This window comes from Hibiscus syriacus, unplaced genomic scaffold, assembly GCF_006381635.1.
Source record: "Hibiscus syriacus cultivar Baekdansim isolate YM2019G1 unplaced genomic scaffold, ASM638163v2 tig00002193_pilon, whole genome shotgun sequence".
NCBI classification, from domain to species: Eukaryota; Viridiplantae; Streptophyta; class Magnoliopsida; order Malvales; family Malvaceae; genus Hibiscus; species Hibiscus syriacus.
Genome location: NW_024061914.1, coordinates 636,763 through 656,470, shown reverse-complemented (window position 1 = coordinate 656,470; position 19,708 = coordinate 636,763).

The following is a 19,708-nucleotide window of genomic DNA, read 5'->3' as shown; positions in this document are numbered from 1 at the left end:
ATTTCAAGGAAAAACTAATCCTGAAGCTTATCTTGAATGGGAAAGCAAAGTAGAACATGTTTTTAGTTTCCACAACTATTCCGAAATGAAGAAAGTGAGATTGACAGCCATGGAGTTCATAGACTATGCTTTAATATGGTGGGATCAACTTACCTTGAACCGAAGGAGGAATGGAGAATGACCGGTCTCAACTTCGCTTGAAATGAAAGGTATTAGCGGAAACGATTCATTCCTGTTCACTATCACTGTGACTTGTTTCAAAGGTTACAGAATCTTAAACAAGGCCATAGGAGTGTGGAGGACTACTACAAAGAGATGGAAATGGTAATGATCTGAGTTAACATTGAGGAGGATCGTGAAGCAACTATGGCGAGATTCCTTGCTGGACTTAATCTTGAAATTGCCAATACCTTAGAATTGTATCATTACATCTAATTAGATGAAATGGTGTAAATGGAAATGAAGATTGAAAGACAACTAAAGAGGAGACATACATCTTGCAATATTGCACTTACACCATCAAAATGAAGTCCAAACATAAAGAAACCTACTCCTCCTCCTGTTAAAGAACAAGCCGAATCTTCAAAGACGCAGCAAGTAAGTAAAGACCCCAACCGAAGAAAGCAAATCACTGAACGTACAAGAGACATTAGATGCTTTAAATGTCTTGGGAGGGGCCACGTAGCTACCCAATGTCCTAACAGGAACACCATGCTCTTACTTGGAAATGGTGAAATAGAATCTGAATCTGAAGAAGAAGAAGAGGTACCTACTGAAGTCAATAAAGAAATAACTCTTGTAGATCCCGTTGATGGAGGAGAAGCCTTGGTAATTAGAAGAAGTTTGAATCTTCAAGTTGCGGAAGACCATGTACAGCAAGAAAACATATTCCATACCTGATGCCATGTGAATGAAAAGGTATGCTTTGTTATTATAGATGGTGGAAGTTGTACTAATGTGGCTAGTACAATAATGGTGGAAAAGCTTGGTTTGAAAACGATGAAGCACCCGAATCCATATAAGTTGCAATGGCTCAATGAACGAGGAGAACTCAACGTTAGCAAACAGGTGATAATTCCTTTTTCCATTGGCAAATACAAAGATGAAGTTATGTGTGATGTTGTCCCTATGCACGCTAGCCATCTACTTCTTGGGAGGCCATGGTAATACGACAAAAGGACTATTCATGATTGTTTTACCAATCAATACTCGTTCAACCATAAAGGGAAGAAGATTATCCTTACTCCTTTAACGCCTAAACTGATGTAAGGTGAATCTACACGCTTTGATGGAAGAGTAGATAGCCTTATTGTGTCCCGATCTAGGATTGACAAGTACTGATGTCCTTGAATTCTTGGGCTGCAAAATAATAAGAAAGAAATATGATTAATAATGGTTTTAAGAAATGAATGATAATATAAGTAATGGAATGAAAGAATAAGAATAGAGATGGCTACGGAATTATGGGATTGATGATGGTCTTGATGAAGGATGTTGATGATGTTGATGATAGAATGAAGATGGTGGTGATGTTGTATCTCAAACTTGCCAAAGAGGAAACTATGCTATGAAGCACAATCCCGGTCTTCACATACTTGCTTGAGGGGTGGTGATAGTGTCTTCAACCCACTAGATATCAATCTAGGAATTTTGGAATCAAAATGGAAGGAATGACGCCACAAGTATAGAAACTATACTTGTTTAATCGATAAAGTTCACAAAGAACTTTGAAGAGAAATAACTCACAAGAGTATATTTTATATAAGAGATGAGATCATTACAAATGAAATGCACTAGCCTATTTATAGTTTTTCAAAGGGTTTAGGCCGAATAGACACATGATGGTTCGGCCAAGGTTGAAACCCTTTTGAAAATACATGATTTTTGATGAAAATACATGATTTTAATGAAGATACATGCTCTTGGCCGAATGGTTATGTGTTGGTTCGGCCCTAAGGACGATTTGAATGCATTTGGAAGTTATTTGGGTGCCAAAATGGAGAGGAAGGAGTCTTTGGCCGAATAGGAAGCATCCCTTATATTGAGCATGATGAATCTTCAATGATGTGAGTGTGTCATGAAGAAAGTTGGTGCAAGACATGATCACATCATCCTCCCCTTCTTTTAGGCGATTTGTCCTCAAATCGTAAGGTAACTTCTCCTTAGTGTCTTTCCATTCAAATGTTGCTGATTTGACTTCAAAATATATCCATTCAATAGCAAATTGTTCAAGTCATTTCCTTTTGAAATGATCTATGAAAGGTTCCTCATGAAAGGTCATGAATCTTGAATAAGTACTTTGAACCTCCTTGTCATGAAAAGAAAGAAGACTTTCATAAGTAAGGGAAGTATTAATCATTAGAAAGTTAAAGGTATACTCCCTGTTCACATCTTTTGGATGGCCAAAAGTGATGTATTTTGAATCACAAGATATGTTTCTTTAAACAATCATGTCCTTAAAAGTCATGTTCCTTGGTCCTCCAATAGGTGTATTCATTGAATCATGAAAGGTTATAACTCTTGGAATGGAAATGTCCTTAGAATCCTCATAAGACAAGTCCTTTGGATGATAAAATGTCTCCTTTTGCCTCGCATCTCTTGCCTCTTTAAAGGTCACGTCCCCTAGCCTCCCAATTTGACAAGTTGTGTCGCTTGGAAAATTTTAAAATTCAAAGAAAAAATCGATAATTACATGGTTAGAATAATCATCCTTGATCTTTCATTTCATCCATAGGCATTCTCGAATGACCTTGCCATCACCAAGTGATAAGATAATACCATAGATATGAATCGAATTTCTTCAAAATAAATCAAAACATGTGAATGAAAAACTATTGACAATATGGAAGGAAATATCAAACCAGGGTGGATGTTTAATGGGAGTTGGTTGCTGAATTGTTTTCTGGATTGGCAATGTACTTGGAATGTCAACGAACACAACTCTTGGCACTTCAAGTGATGTTTTTTTTGGAACTTCAAATGCCATAACCTTTGAAATATCAAGAGACATGTTTTGTGAATCATCTCCTTGAAAAGATATGTCTCTTGAATTATCCTGCAAAACAAAAGAGAGAATAGGAGAAGAAGTAAGGTTAGATAAAAATTGTTTTCACTCTCCTCTTTTCCTCCAAATTCATTCTTTTCAACTCCAACGGTTTCTGCATCCACTCTCCGTTCATCATTTTCAACTCCAACATTTTGTTCAACTTCAAAATGCTTTTTTTCATTTGAATTTTTCTCCAAACATTCTTCAGTTGCATTGTCTTTAAGTTGTTTTTTTATTGCTTCAATGTTCTTCTTCAAGGTGTTTTGATCTTCATTTACTCGGCTAGGAGATAGTGGAGTCAAGATGATTTTCCTTTCATTGTGAAAGAAGAAGTATCGGTTTGTGAAACCATCATGAACAGCACGCTTGTCAAATTGCCATGGCCTCCCCAAGAGTAAATGACTCGTATTCATATGTACCACGTCACATAGAATCTCTTCTTTGTAACTTCTAAGTGAGAATGGAACAAGTACTTGTTCAGTGACCTTCATCTCTTCTTCGTTGTTCAACCATTCTAATTCATATGAGCTGGAATATTTAATCGTTGTAAGCCCCAATTTGTTCACCATGTATGTACTTGCAATGTTTGTACAACTTCCTCCGTCAATAGCTACAAGATACACTTTACCATTTACATGGCAACGAGTGTGAAATGTGTTTGTTCTTTGCTGTTCGTTCTCCATTGTTTGGAAAGATGAAAGATCATAAGACATTATTAGTAGAAAGAAAAAAATTAAAACCTTACCAGCATGCTCTCAAAGCCTCACAATCTTCACTCAAAAGAAAATTAAGAGATCACTCCACTCAACACTCGCGTTTATTCTCGGGAATATAATTTGGCTTTTAACAATTCCCCTTCTGATCTCACTCTCTTAATTAGCCTTTTTCCACTCAATTTCTCTTGTTAAGTCCATTGAGGAACTTACTCAAGTTTATAACAAGTTAATTCCTTCCTTGTATGCATCGGCTGCAAATAGGTTAGGGTAGAAAGAGTAGAAAAAAAATAGAAAGGTAGAAGAAAGGATTCAAAGGTATTAAAAGAAAGAAATGGTTGAAGACAAGGAAAATGAAAGGATAGAAAATGGAAGAGGCGACTTACAATTCAAGAAACAACACTTACTGCAACCTTTCTCAAGAAACAATAAGGTTATCTTCTCATAGTGTAGATGGCCTCTTTGATGTTCTTGTAATGGTAGAGCACTTTTCCTTGGCTTGCTTTCTCTTTTGAATTTCTTTTTCTTTTCTTTTTTTTTCTGATTCTTCTTTTTGTCTTTTTCTTTTCTTTTTGCACTCCAATTTTGTTGTAGGAGTCTTTTTCATTTGCTTTGCACGCCAATGACACTTTTGTTGTCAATCTAACTATGCTCTGATACCACTTGATGTAAGGTGAATCTACACGCTTTGATGGAAGAGTAGATAGCCTTATTGTGTCCCGATCTAGGATTGACAAGTACTGATGTCCTTGAATTAATAAGCTTGGGCTGCAAAATAATAAGAAAGAAATATGATTAATAATGGGTTTAAGAAATGAATAATAATAATATAAGTAATGGAATGAAAGAATAAGAATAGAGATGGCTGCGGAATTATGGGATTGATGATGGTCTTGATGAAGGATGTTGATGATGTTGATGATGGATTGAAGATGGTGGTGATGTTGTATCTCAAACTTGCTAAAGAGGAAACTATGCTATAAAGCACAATCTCGGTCTTCACAAACTTGCTTGAGGGGTGGTGATAGTGTCTTCAACCCACTAGATATCAATCTATGAATTTTGGAATCAAAATGGAAGGAATGACGCCACAAGTATAGAAACTATACTTGTTTAATCGATAAAGTTCACAAAGAACTTTGAAGAGAAATAACTCACAAGAGCATATTTTATATAAGACATGAGATCATTCCAAATGAAATGCACTAGCCTATTTATAGTTTTTCAAAGGGTTTAGGCCGAATAAACACATGATGGTTCGGCCAAGGTTGAAACCCCTTTGAAAATACATGAGTTTTGATGAAAATACATGATTTTAATGAAGATACATGCTCTTGGCCGAATGGTTATGTGTTGGTTCGGCCCTAAGGATGATTTGAATGCATTTGGAAGTTATTTGGGCGCCAAAATGGAGAGGAAGGAGTCTTTGGCCGAATAGGAAGCATCCCTTGGTGTTTGGGCGCCTATTTGATGTCAAATGGAGTGCACATGCTTGAATGATGCACATGGCAGCCTACTTGAAAGTACATGGGTCTTCTTGCAAGGCTTTGGTGAGGTTGCAACCATAGGATGATGTCTTGAAGTCCATGGGTAGCGTAGAGATGAACTAGCTTCAAGGTAAGCTAGGTGAGTGTCTTGGTAGCTAACTAGGTGTGTTATAGCTTGATGAACTCAAGCTAGTTAGCTTTGGTCTTCTCAGCTCCTCAGCCACTCCCAGCTACCTTTAGTCCACTTTTCAACAATTTAGTTCAAAGCTCTCCTCCAACTAGGTTCAGCAACATGTTAGCTCCTCCAGCTAAGTTGAAGCTCTTTAAGTGATGAAATGTGCTGCAATAGCGTTCATGAGCTAGTGTGAGCTGCTATGCTTATCCTTTTAGCTAACCAAGCTACCATAATATGCCTTGCTTTGTGTTTCACCTATAGGAATTAACAAACAAACCAAGTTAGCAATGTGTGAGCTATTTTAAGGTAAAATGCATGCTGTCGTGAGGTGTTTGAGTGATATGAGCTATGAATGATCATCTAGAAGCTAAGATAACATGTATATAAGCTAGATAAAAGGCATAGGACGTTCATGAGCTTTAAGAAAACATATATGAGCTAGAAAATAGATGCATGCATGCAAATGATCTAAAGAAACATGGATTTAAAGCTAGTGAGCTAATGTAAACATAACATGAGCTAGAATAAAATGACATGAGTTAATGAATGAATGAATACATGCTGCCATGATATCTAAATGATATGCAAACATAATAAATGAATCTAAAACATATGTAACCATAATATAAAGCTAAGTAAATATGTGAAAACATATCTTATGCATGAAAATTATATAGTTTCAAGTGAATGATAACATATGATTATTCAAGCATAGTTTAAGATGCAAATGTATGCTCATAATAATATATAGTGCATAAATGAGTAAATATAATATAAAGTAAGGTATAACTCCCTTATATTGAGCATGATGAATCTTGAATGATGTGAGTGTGTCATGAAGAAAGTTGGTGCAAGACATGATCACATCATAAACAAGTCCAGAATGATCAAGCCAAAATGAAGCAAAGTGTTGAGGCTATAAGGAAAGGAAAGGAAACAACCATGGAGGAAATTGATCCGAGAACAAGTGCTTATTCCTCAAAGTGCTTGATTCGAGAATGCCTATTGACAGAATGTAAGGTTGAAGATGATTATTCTAACTTTGAAAATGTAGATTGTTTCTTTGACTTGCAGGTTGTATCAAGAGACACCATTTTCCAAAAGGAATGTTTAGGAGAAGTGATCTTTGGGAATACAAAAGATGTGTTCATTGAGCAACAAAAGAACACCATTTTTCATTCAAAGGATGTGTCTTTAGAAGAACCAAAGGACATGACCTATGAGGATTCAATGATCATGCCTATTGGAGTATTAAGAGAAACCACCTTTGGGATATCAAGGGACCTAAACATTCAAAGAAAAATTACATGGGCATATTTCATTCAAGAACCTAAAGAAAGGATCCCAATATCTGACGAAACAGCAACTATGGAATGGAGGAACGTTGAAAAGAAACCACCCTTCGATTTGAGGACAAATCGCTTTAAAGAAGAGGGGGATGATGTGATCCTATTTAGCATCAAAAATGGACTTGCATCTCTAACCTTTCTCAATAATCAAAGGGGGATTTTCTTTAACTTAATCTTTCTTTATACCATAGTTATGATAATAGCTTACATACATTATATATTTATATTATGATATTATGAATGTATGAAGTTATTGTTATGAACCACATATTTATATATTTATATCTTATATTACTTAGCTTATAAATGCTTTATTTCGTAGATACATGTTCGGACAAATGATGGGAGCTGACTTAAAGCTAGCATTGGAGTCAACAAGCTAAGGAAAAGTGACTAGGACAACCCCGGAACAACTCAAGAACATTTTGGGACAAAGTTGCCAGCTGACCTCCGAGCTCATAGCTCACTTGAGCTGGACTTTTGAGCTAGTTAGAGACCTCTTTTCAGCTGGAGAGTTGCACCATCATCTTCACCACACAGAGCACTACAAATATGGTCTATGTTGAATTTTGTGAATTCGTACCTTTTCATGAAGAGTTGCCATTCGGAGAAGTGCCGTTTCACAAGGAGTTGTCCTATGACTTATAAACATGTCCTTCATCTATGGCCAGCTCAACTTCAACTCAAACTCATGGGAAGTAGCTCAAAGGATGAAAGGTTGTCTCACACAAATGTGACCTTTCATAATTAGTTACTGCCCCATTGATGCCATGTCACCTAGATGCAAGTTTGATGCCAAGTTACGCCTAAGTTGCTGCTCAAATTCACGCCAAGAAGAAGCCACACCATAAGCCCCTATGCCACCCATGTGAGTGCCTCATGAACAGCCCACACGTGTGCCATACATGTGGATGAAATGGGCACCAAAATGAAGAGGCTTCTAACCATTCGGCCAAAGCATCATCTTGTTTCAAATTGGCGTCAAAATGAAGAGACAAGGGAACCATTTGGCCAAAGACATCTCCCCTCATCCAAGCATCATTTATTTTCGTTTTAAGACATGTACTTTACCGAAAAGGCCTATATCTATTCGGCCAAGCCTTTACAAACCTATAAATAGGCTTTGGCATTCATTTGTAAAGAGAACCCTTTGATCAATTAAAAACTCTTTGTGAGATATTTCTCTCTTCAAGTTCTTTTTAGAACTATATCGATTAAGCAAGCTTTCATAGTTTGTGGCATCAAACCCCTTTCATTGATACTTCTGGTTCCTAGTTCTTATAACTAGAGGGTCAAAGTCCTTACTACCATCCCTTATAAGACTTATAAGAAACAGGTCTTTGCTTCCTATAGCATTGGTTTCTTCTTAGTTTTATAAGATACAATCTGTTCATCACCATCTTCCATCACATTTTCACGCCTATAACATCACCATAGTCCACCACCTTCACGCCAAATTTCATTACCATTCCATTACCATCTTCATCTTTTCACCATTAAATTATCCTTCAATCATCAACAAGGCATTCGTCCATCAACATTATTTGGAGGCCGAATTCATCAATTCTTGAAGGATTCTTCTATCATACTTCCGCATCCATCTTCGATAACATTTTTATCCATTTCCTTTTCTTATCATTTCCTTTCTTCTTTCATATTCTATTTTAATCATTTCTTTCTTTAATTTTTGCATATTACTTCCAATTCAACGTGTAGCATTTGGTGTCTCTCCTAGATCAGGAAACAACAAGGTTGCCAACTTCTCCATTATTGAAGAAGCCTGGTTAGCCTTACATCACAATTCAATAATATGTTTGAAATAACATAATACATCAAGTAATATAAAGATGTGGAAACATATGTCATGCATGAAAATAATTTAGTATGCAAGTGAATGATAACATATGATTATTCAAGCTTAGTTTAAGGAGCAAAAGCATGCTTATAACATTAAGTGATGCATATAGAAGATAATAAAGGATAAAGTAAGGAAGAACTCCCTTAGAATAAAATTTGAAGAACATCCATGGTGTGATCAAGTCATGGAGAAAGTTGAAGCTAGTTTGGATCGTATCATCCTCCCATTCTTTTAGGCGATTTTTCCTCACATCAATGTAGTTTCTCATTAAAGATCTTCTTGATGTAGGAAGGATTGAATCCTTGAGCTTTTCTCCAATAGATGCTTCACATGAAATGTTCAACATCCTGGCTTCTAATTTGGTAACTTCACGTCCTGTGATGGGACGACACAATGTTTGGGAACCATCACACATCCTTTGAATGGGAGAGACATTCCTTCATGAACCAACTTGTTCCTTTTTCTTTAAATCATCACAATGCTTGGAAAGGATTTTTATCTCTTCAATTCCTCCCTTTAATTCATCATGCTTATTGGTGAAAAGGTTTTTTCTCTTGGTTGAAGTCATCACGTTCTTGGTGAAGATAATTGTTCTTTGAATGACTCTTTGGTGCTGATTTAATTCATCATATCCTTTCACCTTTGTGCCTCTCCAAATGATTACCTTTAAGGTTTTTAAGATTTCACCATAAGGATGAAACAAGTTGCAAAACAAATCAAAGTTAGTAAATGAAAAACTATTAACAATATGAATGAAAATAGCAAATCAGGGTGGATGTTTAACGAGCGTTGGTTGCTTAATGATGGAAAACTCCTTTGGTTGTTGAATTCCCTTCAATATGTACAATTTACTTGGAGTATCAATTATCCCAACTCTTGGCACTTCAAGTGATACATCTTTTGAAATGTCAAAGGACATGTCTTATGATCACTAATGGTCATGACTATTATTTTTTCAAAAGACATGTTTCTTGAATCTTCAACTTGAAGTGACGTGTCTCTTGGACTGTCTTGCAGAACAAAAGAAAGAATAGGAGAAGGATTAGATAAAATATGTTCTTCACCCTCATTTTCCTTTCCCCCTTTGCTCCCAGATTCAATCCTTTCAATTTTCTCCACTCTTATTTGTTTCTCATGCAAAACCTCTCTTTCAACTTTCTTCATGGATTTAGTTTTCTCCCATTCCTCAATAAGTGACTTGAGAGTAAGTTGGCATTCATGAACTAGATTTGTAAGCATAGGTCCCAACGTAATCTTTCTCCCTTGATGTTGGAAAGAATACTCATTGGAGAATTCATCATAAGTAGCCTTCTTATCAAATTGTCAAGGATGTCCAAGAATAATGTGGCTTGCATTCACTGGATCAACATCACAATGGACTTCATCCTTATATCTTCCGATGGATAAAGGAATAACTACTTGTTTGGTAACCTTGGCTTCTCCCACGTCATTTAACCAGTGCAATTTTTAGGGGTGAGGATTCTTGGAAGTCTTTAGGCCCAACTTCTCTACCATGTGGGTGCTTGCTATATTCGTATGACTTCCTCCATCAATGATCATTATGCAGACTTTTTCTTCCACATGAAATTTGGTGTGGAACATATTCTCTCTTTGTTCATCTCCTTCACTTTGAATGTTATAAAAATAAGAAAATGAAATGTGTTAAAGGACCTTACCAATTATTACTCTCACAAAGCCTCACGAGTTCACTCCAAGAAAACTTGAATGTAACTCAATCCGCTTGTGTTTGCACTTTATGACATCAAGGCTTTTACTTGTCCTCTTTTAATCTCCCATGCTCAAGCCTTCTTCCTCTCGGTCTCTTTGTCTGAAGTTCTAAGTAGACTTTACTCAAAACTATATCAAGTAATTCATACTTGTTGTGCGTCGGCTACAAATGGTTAGTAGGTATGGAAAAAGAAATATAATGTAATAAGGTGGTTTAGAAATAAGAAAGAAAAGGAGAAAAGCGGTTACTTACAACAAAGTCACTTTACAACCTTTCTATCACCACAATCAATTAGAAGTTCTTACTTCACTTGCTTGATGATGAGCAGTTGTTTGTGTTTTCAACTTCTTTTCTTTGTAATATTCTTTTTCTTTTCTTTTTTTTTCTTTTCTTTTCTTCTTGAGTGCTTGTAATTTTCTTTGTTGAATTTTGAACTTGCTTCACTTGCACTTTTTTTTGTATTTTTGGATTGTTGTTGCACGTTGCTTCTTCCACCAAAGCTCTGAATACCACTTGATGTAAGGTACACGTACCTTCAATTGATTATGGATCTAGGAAGGAAGCAAAACAACCTGCAAGTAAGTGAATAGATCGAATAGAGTGGCTTGGTAGTTGATGTAGGTGAATATGGAAGGGTATTTTCTGATATAAGAATTGGTTGCAGAAGTATTGATACGATCCAAACTAGCTCCAACTTTCTCCATGACTTAAGCACACCATGGATGTTATTCAAAGATGATTCTAAGGGAGTTCTTTCTTTCTTACCTTATCTTATATTATATCATTTATACATTATATTCTATCATATTCATGTATTCACATGTTAGTGTAAATTATCATGTCATTCATACCATCCTATGTTTAGTTCATCATGTTTTTCATATCATTTAAATCTATGCTATGATTACATATCATTTCTTAGGATATTATTATTACATGTTTCCATTTATCATTTATTATGAACACCATGTTATATGATATTCATGCATACAACATATATCCGCATCTTTATATTATTTGGTGTACAATGTTATTTCAAAGCATGGTCAGTATTTTATATTAGCTTTGCATTCATTTAAGTATGATTCAATTTACTCATGAAATGGAAGCATGTTTAATCATTCAATTGTTAGCTCATATGCATTCATTTTAGCTCTTAGGCTTTAACCATTAGCTCATACATATTATATGATATTATATATAGCTCATAACATGCAACCATAGCTCACAAGACCATGATCATGCATGGCAATAAGGTATTTAACCCATACAAGCTCAATACCAATGAATTACCTTGTTTTCTTGCTCATGTAGGTATATTGGAGCATGAAAAACGTTGGGACAGCTTGGTGGAGCATTTGGAAGTCATATGCAGCTCACAAACAGCTCACAAAGTACATGGCAGCTTGTGGAACACTAAAGAAAGATCAACTCAGCTGGAAGAGCTTAAGGTTAGCTAATCTCAGCTAGTTGGACTATTTGAAGTTGAGTTGCTAAAAGTGATATCAATAGTAGCTGAATATGGTTGAATGTGATGTTATGAAGATTGTAAGGTCTTGGCTAGGAAGCTCATTCACAACCATCCCCTTGCTTGCTAGCTATCTACACACTCAAGAAAGCTTGGACGAAGACCATGCACGCCCAAGATGATGCACATGACCAGCCTTCATCCTATGCACAAGGTTACACCACAAGGTTCCCTAGAACACCCATGTGCATGCCATATGACCAGCAACCATGTGCCTTGCATGTGGTCTCATTTAGGCGCCAAGATGAAGAGTCATCTAACCATTCGGCCAAGCATCATTTCCTCTCCCATTTGGCGCCAACTTGAAGGGATACAAGTGCTATTCGGCCATGAGACATGTTCCTACATTTCAACCAAACCAGCACCTATTTTTTCAAGTTAGTTATGTATTAAATTATGTCTTTTTAAGAAGGCACAAGGGCTGGCCGAACTACCATGTACCTATTCAGCCATGTCCCTTCAAAAACTATAAATAGGCTTTCTTAATTTATTTGTAATCAGACCTTTTTGATTAATTAAAGTGAGATTATCCTCTTTTCTTAAGTCCTTGTGACTTTTATCGACTTATCAAGTAAATTATTTACTTGTGGCGTTAACCACTTCCCTTTGATACTTGTGGTTCCTATCTCTATATAGATAGTGGGTACAAGTCCTTACTACCATCACTTATAACGACTTATAAGAATTGGGTCTTTGCTCATTTATAATATTGGTTCATTCTTAGTCCTATAAGATACTATTCAACCATCACCATCTTCCATCACCATTCACGCCAATATCATCATCCTTCTATTACCATCTCTTCACCATTAAATCATCCTTCATCTATCATCAAAGTTAACAACCATTATCACCATTGGAGGAAGAGACATTGCATTTGAAGGAGATTTCTACAACACTTCTGCAACCTATCTTTGATAACATTTTTTATCACTTTCAATTCCTTTAGTTTCCATTTCCTTTCTTATAATTTCATTTCTTTCTTCCATTTCTTATTTCATATTTCCATTTTAATCATTTCTTTCTTCCATTTCTTGTTTCATATTTCCATTTTAATCATTTCTTTCTTTTTAATTATGCAGATTACTTATCAATTCAAAGTGTAGCATTTGTTGTCTCTCCTAGAGCGGGAAACAACAAGGCTGCCAACTTCTCCATTATTGAAGAAGCTTGAATAACCTTACATCAAGCGGTATTTAGAGATAAGTTGGATTGACAATCAAAGTGCTGCAAGAAAAAGAAAAAGAAAGAAGAAAAAAAAGAAAAAAAAGGTTCCTATCAAAATTGGAGTGCAAAAAAAGAAAGAAAAGAAAAGAAGAAAATTCAACGAAAAAGAAAAGTGAAGCAACTTGCAAAGTACACTCAAACAGAAGCACATTACAATATGCCCAACATCAAACTAGAAGGAGGTATCCTTGTTGTTTCTTGTGAAAGAAGATAGTCAGTGTTGCAACTTGGGTTGTAAGTCATCTTTAACAATTTCTTTACTTCATTTCCTTTTCTTTCATCGTTTCTTATTTCATTACCTTATCCTTTTCTTAACCTTTTATATCCTACCTCTACCATAACCTTTTTTATACCCTAACCATTTCTTTTTAAGCCGACACACAAACTAAGAAACTTGCTCAATCTTGAGTTAGTTCTTTAGAGGACCCACAAGAGAGAATTGAGCGGAAAAAGATAAATGAGAGGTTAAGATCAGAAGGGGGGTCGAAAAAGCCAAGACTATATCCCTGAGTGTAAACACGAGTGTGAGTGTAGTGCAATCTGAACTTTCTTTAGTGTGATCAAGTGAGGCTTTTGTGAGTGTGTTGGTAAGGTTTTAATTTATTTTATTTCACTAACCATGTCTCAAAGCCCTAGAGAAAATACAGGAACACCAAACTTACAAATGCAAGCACTCATTGGCGAAATAATGCGAATGTTTCATGAAGAGTTCGATTGTTCAATTGTTACCTTTGCATACCATCTCTTTTCCTTTTAGCCAATTTCTTTTCACTATCCTTACTACCAAGCCATAATTGTTTCAGCCGAAGTCCACTAGACCTTGTAAGCATTGTGGAAGTTCTCAAAAGGACTTGAAATCAAAGCACGAGTGGTAAAAGGCAAGAGTGATCATTAAGGGTAAAAGCCATCCTGAGTGAAACACGAGTGGGAGTGACTTTTCTTGGAGTGTTTGGTGAGGTTTTTTTTTTGTATTACTAATTATGTCTCATCATTCTAGAGACAATTCTCAAGTTACAGGTAACGTTGAACCAAACCTACAAATGCAGTCCATGGTGCGTGAATTGACTAGGATTTTAAGGGAAGAGTTGGAACCTCTCCATAAACGTAATGACCGTATTGAAGAGGATCATATTTAAGGATTCCGAGAGCAAGAAGATGAAAATCAAGGAGGAAATGAAGTAGAAAAACAAGAAGAAAATCGTGCATCACAACAAAGAATGAGAAATCGAGGTATAAGGCCCCAACGGTTTCGTCCAGTAATGGATGACAATCTTGTTAATATCAAGATTTTCATTCCCCATTCCAAGGCAAGACGGATCCCGAGGCTTACTTAGCATGGGAAAGAAGGTAGAGCACATCTTCGGGTGCCATGACTATTCCGAACTCAAGAAGGTAAACCTCACTGCTCTTGAGTTTATGGATTATGCACTAATATGGTGGGATCAATTGACATCAAGTAGGAGATGTATTAGAGAACATCCTATCACTACATGGGATGAAATGAAAGTAGTGACACGAAGGTGATTCATTCCAACCCACTACCATCGGGAGTTATTCACCGTCTTCAAAACCTTTCGCAAGGTAACGAAGTGTTAAAGATTATCAAAAGATATGGAGATGGTCATGATTCAAGCCAACATCGATGAGGATCAAGAAGCCACAATGGCAAGATTCTTAGTGGGACTTAATATAAATATTGGAAACGTGGTTGAGTTGCATTATGTGTAGATGGAAGACATGGTGCATATGGCCATAAAGGTGGAAAAGCAACTCAAAAGAAATGGTGCCACCGATCTTATGGGTGCAACTTCAAAATGGGGCAAAGTTCATACAAGAAGACTCCTCTATTGCCATCCCATGAAAGAAGAGGACCACCCAAAGGAAGTAAGCCCACTGAAACCAGCAAGGTAAGACTACCGCCACTCCAAATCATTCACGTGACATACAATGTTTTAAGTGTTTGGGGCGTGGACACATTGCAAGCCAATGTCCAAATCGTAATACCATGCTTCTTCGAGATGATGGAGAAGTTGAATCGGAACAGAGGAGGATGAGAATGAAGATGCTACCATTGATGAAGAAGAATTAGAGCATGCTGTGAAGAGAGGTTATTGTTGTCAAAAGGAGCCTAAACGTGCAATCCAATGGAGGAGATGAACATTATTGATAGAGGTAGTTGCACTAATGTTGCTAGTACCTTAGTGGTAGATACACTTGGTTTGGCAACAATAAAGCATCCACAACCTTATAAACTGCAATGGCTCAATGATGGAGGAGAACTCAAGGTGACCAAGCAAGTTCGAATTTGTTTCTCCATTGGGAAGTACAAAAAGGTGTTATCACACAATGTGACCTTTCATAATTAGTTGCTGCCCCATTGATGCCAAGTCCCTAGACACATGTTTGATGCCAAGTCACGCCAAAGTTGCTGTTCATCTACACACCATGGAAGAGTCCACGCCTTAAGCATTCAACAACCAACCATGTGATGCCACATAACCAGCCACCCATGTGCTTGCATGTGAATGAATTAGGCGCCAATGAAAAGGCTTCTCTCTATTCGCGCCTAAACATCATCATGCTTCAATTGGCGCCAAGATGAAGATTATGGGAACCATTCGGCCAAAGCATCTCCCCTCATCCAAGCTCATTTATTTTCGTTTTAAGACATGTACTTTGCTGAAAAGGCATCTATTTATTCGGCCAAGCCTTTACAAAACTATAAATAGGCTTTGGCATTCATTTGTGAACTTAACCCTTTGATAATTAAAAATCCTTTTGTGAGATTATTCTCTCTTCAAGTTCTTTTCAGAACTATATCGATTAAGCAAGCCTTTACTAAAGCTTGTGGCGTCATTTCCTCATTGATACTTATGGTTCCTAGTTTAAATACTAGTGGGTCAAAGTACTTTCATACCATCCCTTATAACTTATAAGAAACGGTCTTTGCTCCTTTATAGCATTGGTTCCTTCTTAGTTTTATAAGATACAATCTGTCCATCACCATTATCACGCTATATCATCACCATATTCCATCACCATATCACGCCAATAACATCATCCTTCCATTACCATTTCATCACCATTAAATCATCCTTCATTCATCAACAAGGCATACTTCATCACCACCATTGAGCCGAAGTCAACATCACTTGAAGAGATTTTATTCAACACTTCCGCAGCCCATCTTTGATAACTATTCTATCCATTTCAAATCTTTCCATTTCTATTACTTTTCATTTCTTAATTATCATATTACTTAATCAATTCTTCTTCTTTTTTGTGCATATTACTTTCAATCCAAGGTGTAGCATTTGGTGTCTCTCCTAGATCGGAAACAACAAGGTTGCCAACTTCTCCATCATTGAAGAAGCCTGGTTAGCCTCACATCAGTTTTGTACTGACAGAGTTGTTTTCCTATGTTTCGTTGTGAGTTCTGAAGGCTAGAGGTTGACAAAGAGAAGTTTAAAGACATTGAAGAATGGCCATGACCAGAAGCATTTCTCAAGTTAGGAGCTTCCATGGACTTCAAGTTTTTATCGGAGATTCGTCCCAAACATCATAACCATAGCCGCCCCACTAACAAGTGTTATTAAGAAGAATTCTAAATTCTTTTGGGGGAAGATCAAGAGAAGTCCTTTAATAGCTTTAATGATTGTTTAATTCATGCCTTTTACTTGCTCTACCTAGTTTTAATTTAACTTTGAAATTGAATATGATGCATCAGGTGTAGGAATTGGAGCAGTTGTCTCATGGTGGACGTCGTATAGCCTATTTTAGTGAGAAATTAAGTGGAGCTACGCTTAACTATCCTACCTATGAAAAAGAGATGTATGCTCTTGTGAGGGTAATGGAAACATGGCAACACTACATTTGGCCTAAGCAGTACATCATTCACACCGATCATGAGGCGTTGAAACATATTCGGGGCAGCATAAACTCAACAAAAGTCATGCCAAATGGGTAGTGTTTCTTGAAACTTTTCCATATTTTATCAAGTACAAGAAAGGTAGGAGAATATAATTGTTGATGCATTGTCACGAAGGTATGTTCTTTTAAACACTTTGGAATCTAAGTTGTTGGGTTTTACTTTTATTAAAGACTTATATGTTTCTGACTCTGATTTTGGAGAAATTTACAAAGTTTGTGAGAAAGAGACGATTGATAATACTTAAGCATGATGGTTTTCTATTCAAGGAAGGGAGACTATGCATCCCTCAAGGTTCATGTGAGAATTGCTCACTAAGGAGGCACATGGAGGAGGATTAATGGGATATTTTGGGATAGCAAAGACTTTGGCTATACTTGAAGAACATCTATATTGGCCCAAAATTAAACGAGATGTGGTAAGGTTATGTGAGCGTTGCATTACTTGCACGAAGGCCAAATCTAAAGTCATGCCACATGGACTTTACACACCACTACCCATACCGGAAGCACCATGGATGGATATTTCAATGGATTGTGTGCTAGGGCTTCCATGCACAAGGAACAACAAAGACTCCATCTTTGTAGTTATTGATAGATTTTCCAAAATGGCTCATTTCATTCCCTGTGACAAAACTAATGATGCCTCACATATTTCTACTTTGTTTTTCAGGGAAATTTTAAGGCTACATGGTATACCCAGAACTATTATGTCTGATCGAGATGTGAAGTTCTTAAGCCACTTTTGGAGAGCCCTATGGAGTAAGATTGGTACTAAGCTACTATTCTCCACCACTTTCCACCCTCAAACGGATGGTCAAACTGAAGTGGTGAATCAAGTACTTTCCATGTTACTTCGATCCATCATTTGGAAGAATTTGAGAACATGGAGAGAGTTTACCACATGCAGTTTGCATACAACCATTCAATCCATACTACTATGGGCGTACGCCTTTCGAAGTGGTGTATGGGTTCAATCCATTAACACCGATAGACTTGTTACCATTACCCGCTGATCAAATTATGAATAAAGATGAACTTAACAAATCTGAGTTTATTAAGAATCTTCATCAACAAGTGAGGGAGATCATTGAAAATCGAACTAAGCAATATGAGCAGCAAGCAAATAAGGGTCGTAAGAAAATTAGTTTTGAGCTAGGGGATTGGGTGTGGCTTCACATGAGGAAAGAAAGGTTTCCTGCTAAACGAAAGTCCAAATTAATTTCTCGGGGAGATGGACCATTCCAAATAGTCAAGAAGATCAATGACAACGCCTATCAATTAGATCTTCCAGGTGAGTTTAATGTTATTGCAACCTTCAATGTTGCTGACTTGTCTCCTTATGATATAGGTGATGATTTGGGAAAATCGCCTTAAAGAGGGAGGGACTGATATGATCGCCAATAGCAAAGACTCGGAGAAGTACCCAAGTGGCCCCATCACACGAGCAAGGGTTAAGGAGTTTCAAGAAGCCATGGAGAGTATGTTTACATCAAGTTTGGAACGTGATGAAGGAGGAATAATAAGGGAGGAACGCTTTACGTTGCTTTTGCATGAATTTTCTTGAGAATTTAAAGTTTGCATAACATTCATTGCATTTAATAAGTGTGATGTTCATTCAAGCATGCATTGCATTTAAATCTGGTTCATTTAGGGAAATAGTTCATTAATTAAACTAGTTCATTTATTAAATCAAATCTTAATTGTTTCATGCATGTTTTCAATTAAATATTGAATAAAGTTCACCTTTGTGTCTAGGTGCATGAGAGAAGTTGAATGGTTTCATCATATGCAAGAATGCCAGTCAGAATGTCTTCCAATTCTGGATGCGATACAGATGTGTTTGGTTCTATAAATCAATAGGAAACTATTCCAATATCTCTTATCTTTCCAACGCCTTTTGAATCACCTTAATCCGATAACGGAAGCTTGAGATATGATCGATTTATTGAAGACAGTGCAGGCTGGAATTTTATGGATGGATGATTTGGATGAGTTTGAGCCAAGGGAGTCTTTTCAACTTCATCCAAGTGACAAGCTATTGAAGGACTCTTAATTCAACCAATCAAGGCATTCAAAGCTGATTGTTATCATCCAAATTCAAGGGCTGTTCATATTCTTCAAGGGAGCATGCAATGAAGGGTGATTTAATTCACTTGTTAAAACAATTTTCAGCATGGAATAGAAAGAGTCTTCCACCCCTTGGACGAAATTAAGGCCAAATTCAGCTTCAAATTGTCTAGATTCATCCCCAAAATGATCTAGAATATTCATCCAACCTTGAAGATAAGAAGACAAAGCATTCAAGTGCATTTTATTGCTAAATTGATGAGAATGTTTTCATCTTTTGAGTCTTTTCATATGCTACTTAGAAACACTATAAATAGGCACTTTTGGGATCATTTGTAGACACACATTTGAATATATAAAATATCTTTAAGAGGTTGCTTTCATTTTTGTTCTCTTGTAGAACTCTATCGGCTTCAAGATAGTCTTGTAGTCTTCATCCATTTCCTTTTGTTATAGCTTTGGTTCCTAGCTCATCTATAGCTAGTGGGTCATGTTCCATACCCTACTATTTCGATTCCATCTTTTTATATTGTTGGTTCTTAGCTCCAAATAGCTAATGAGTCACAATCCTCTTTAAACTTATAACACTAACCACAACA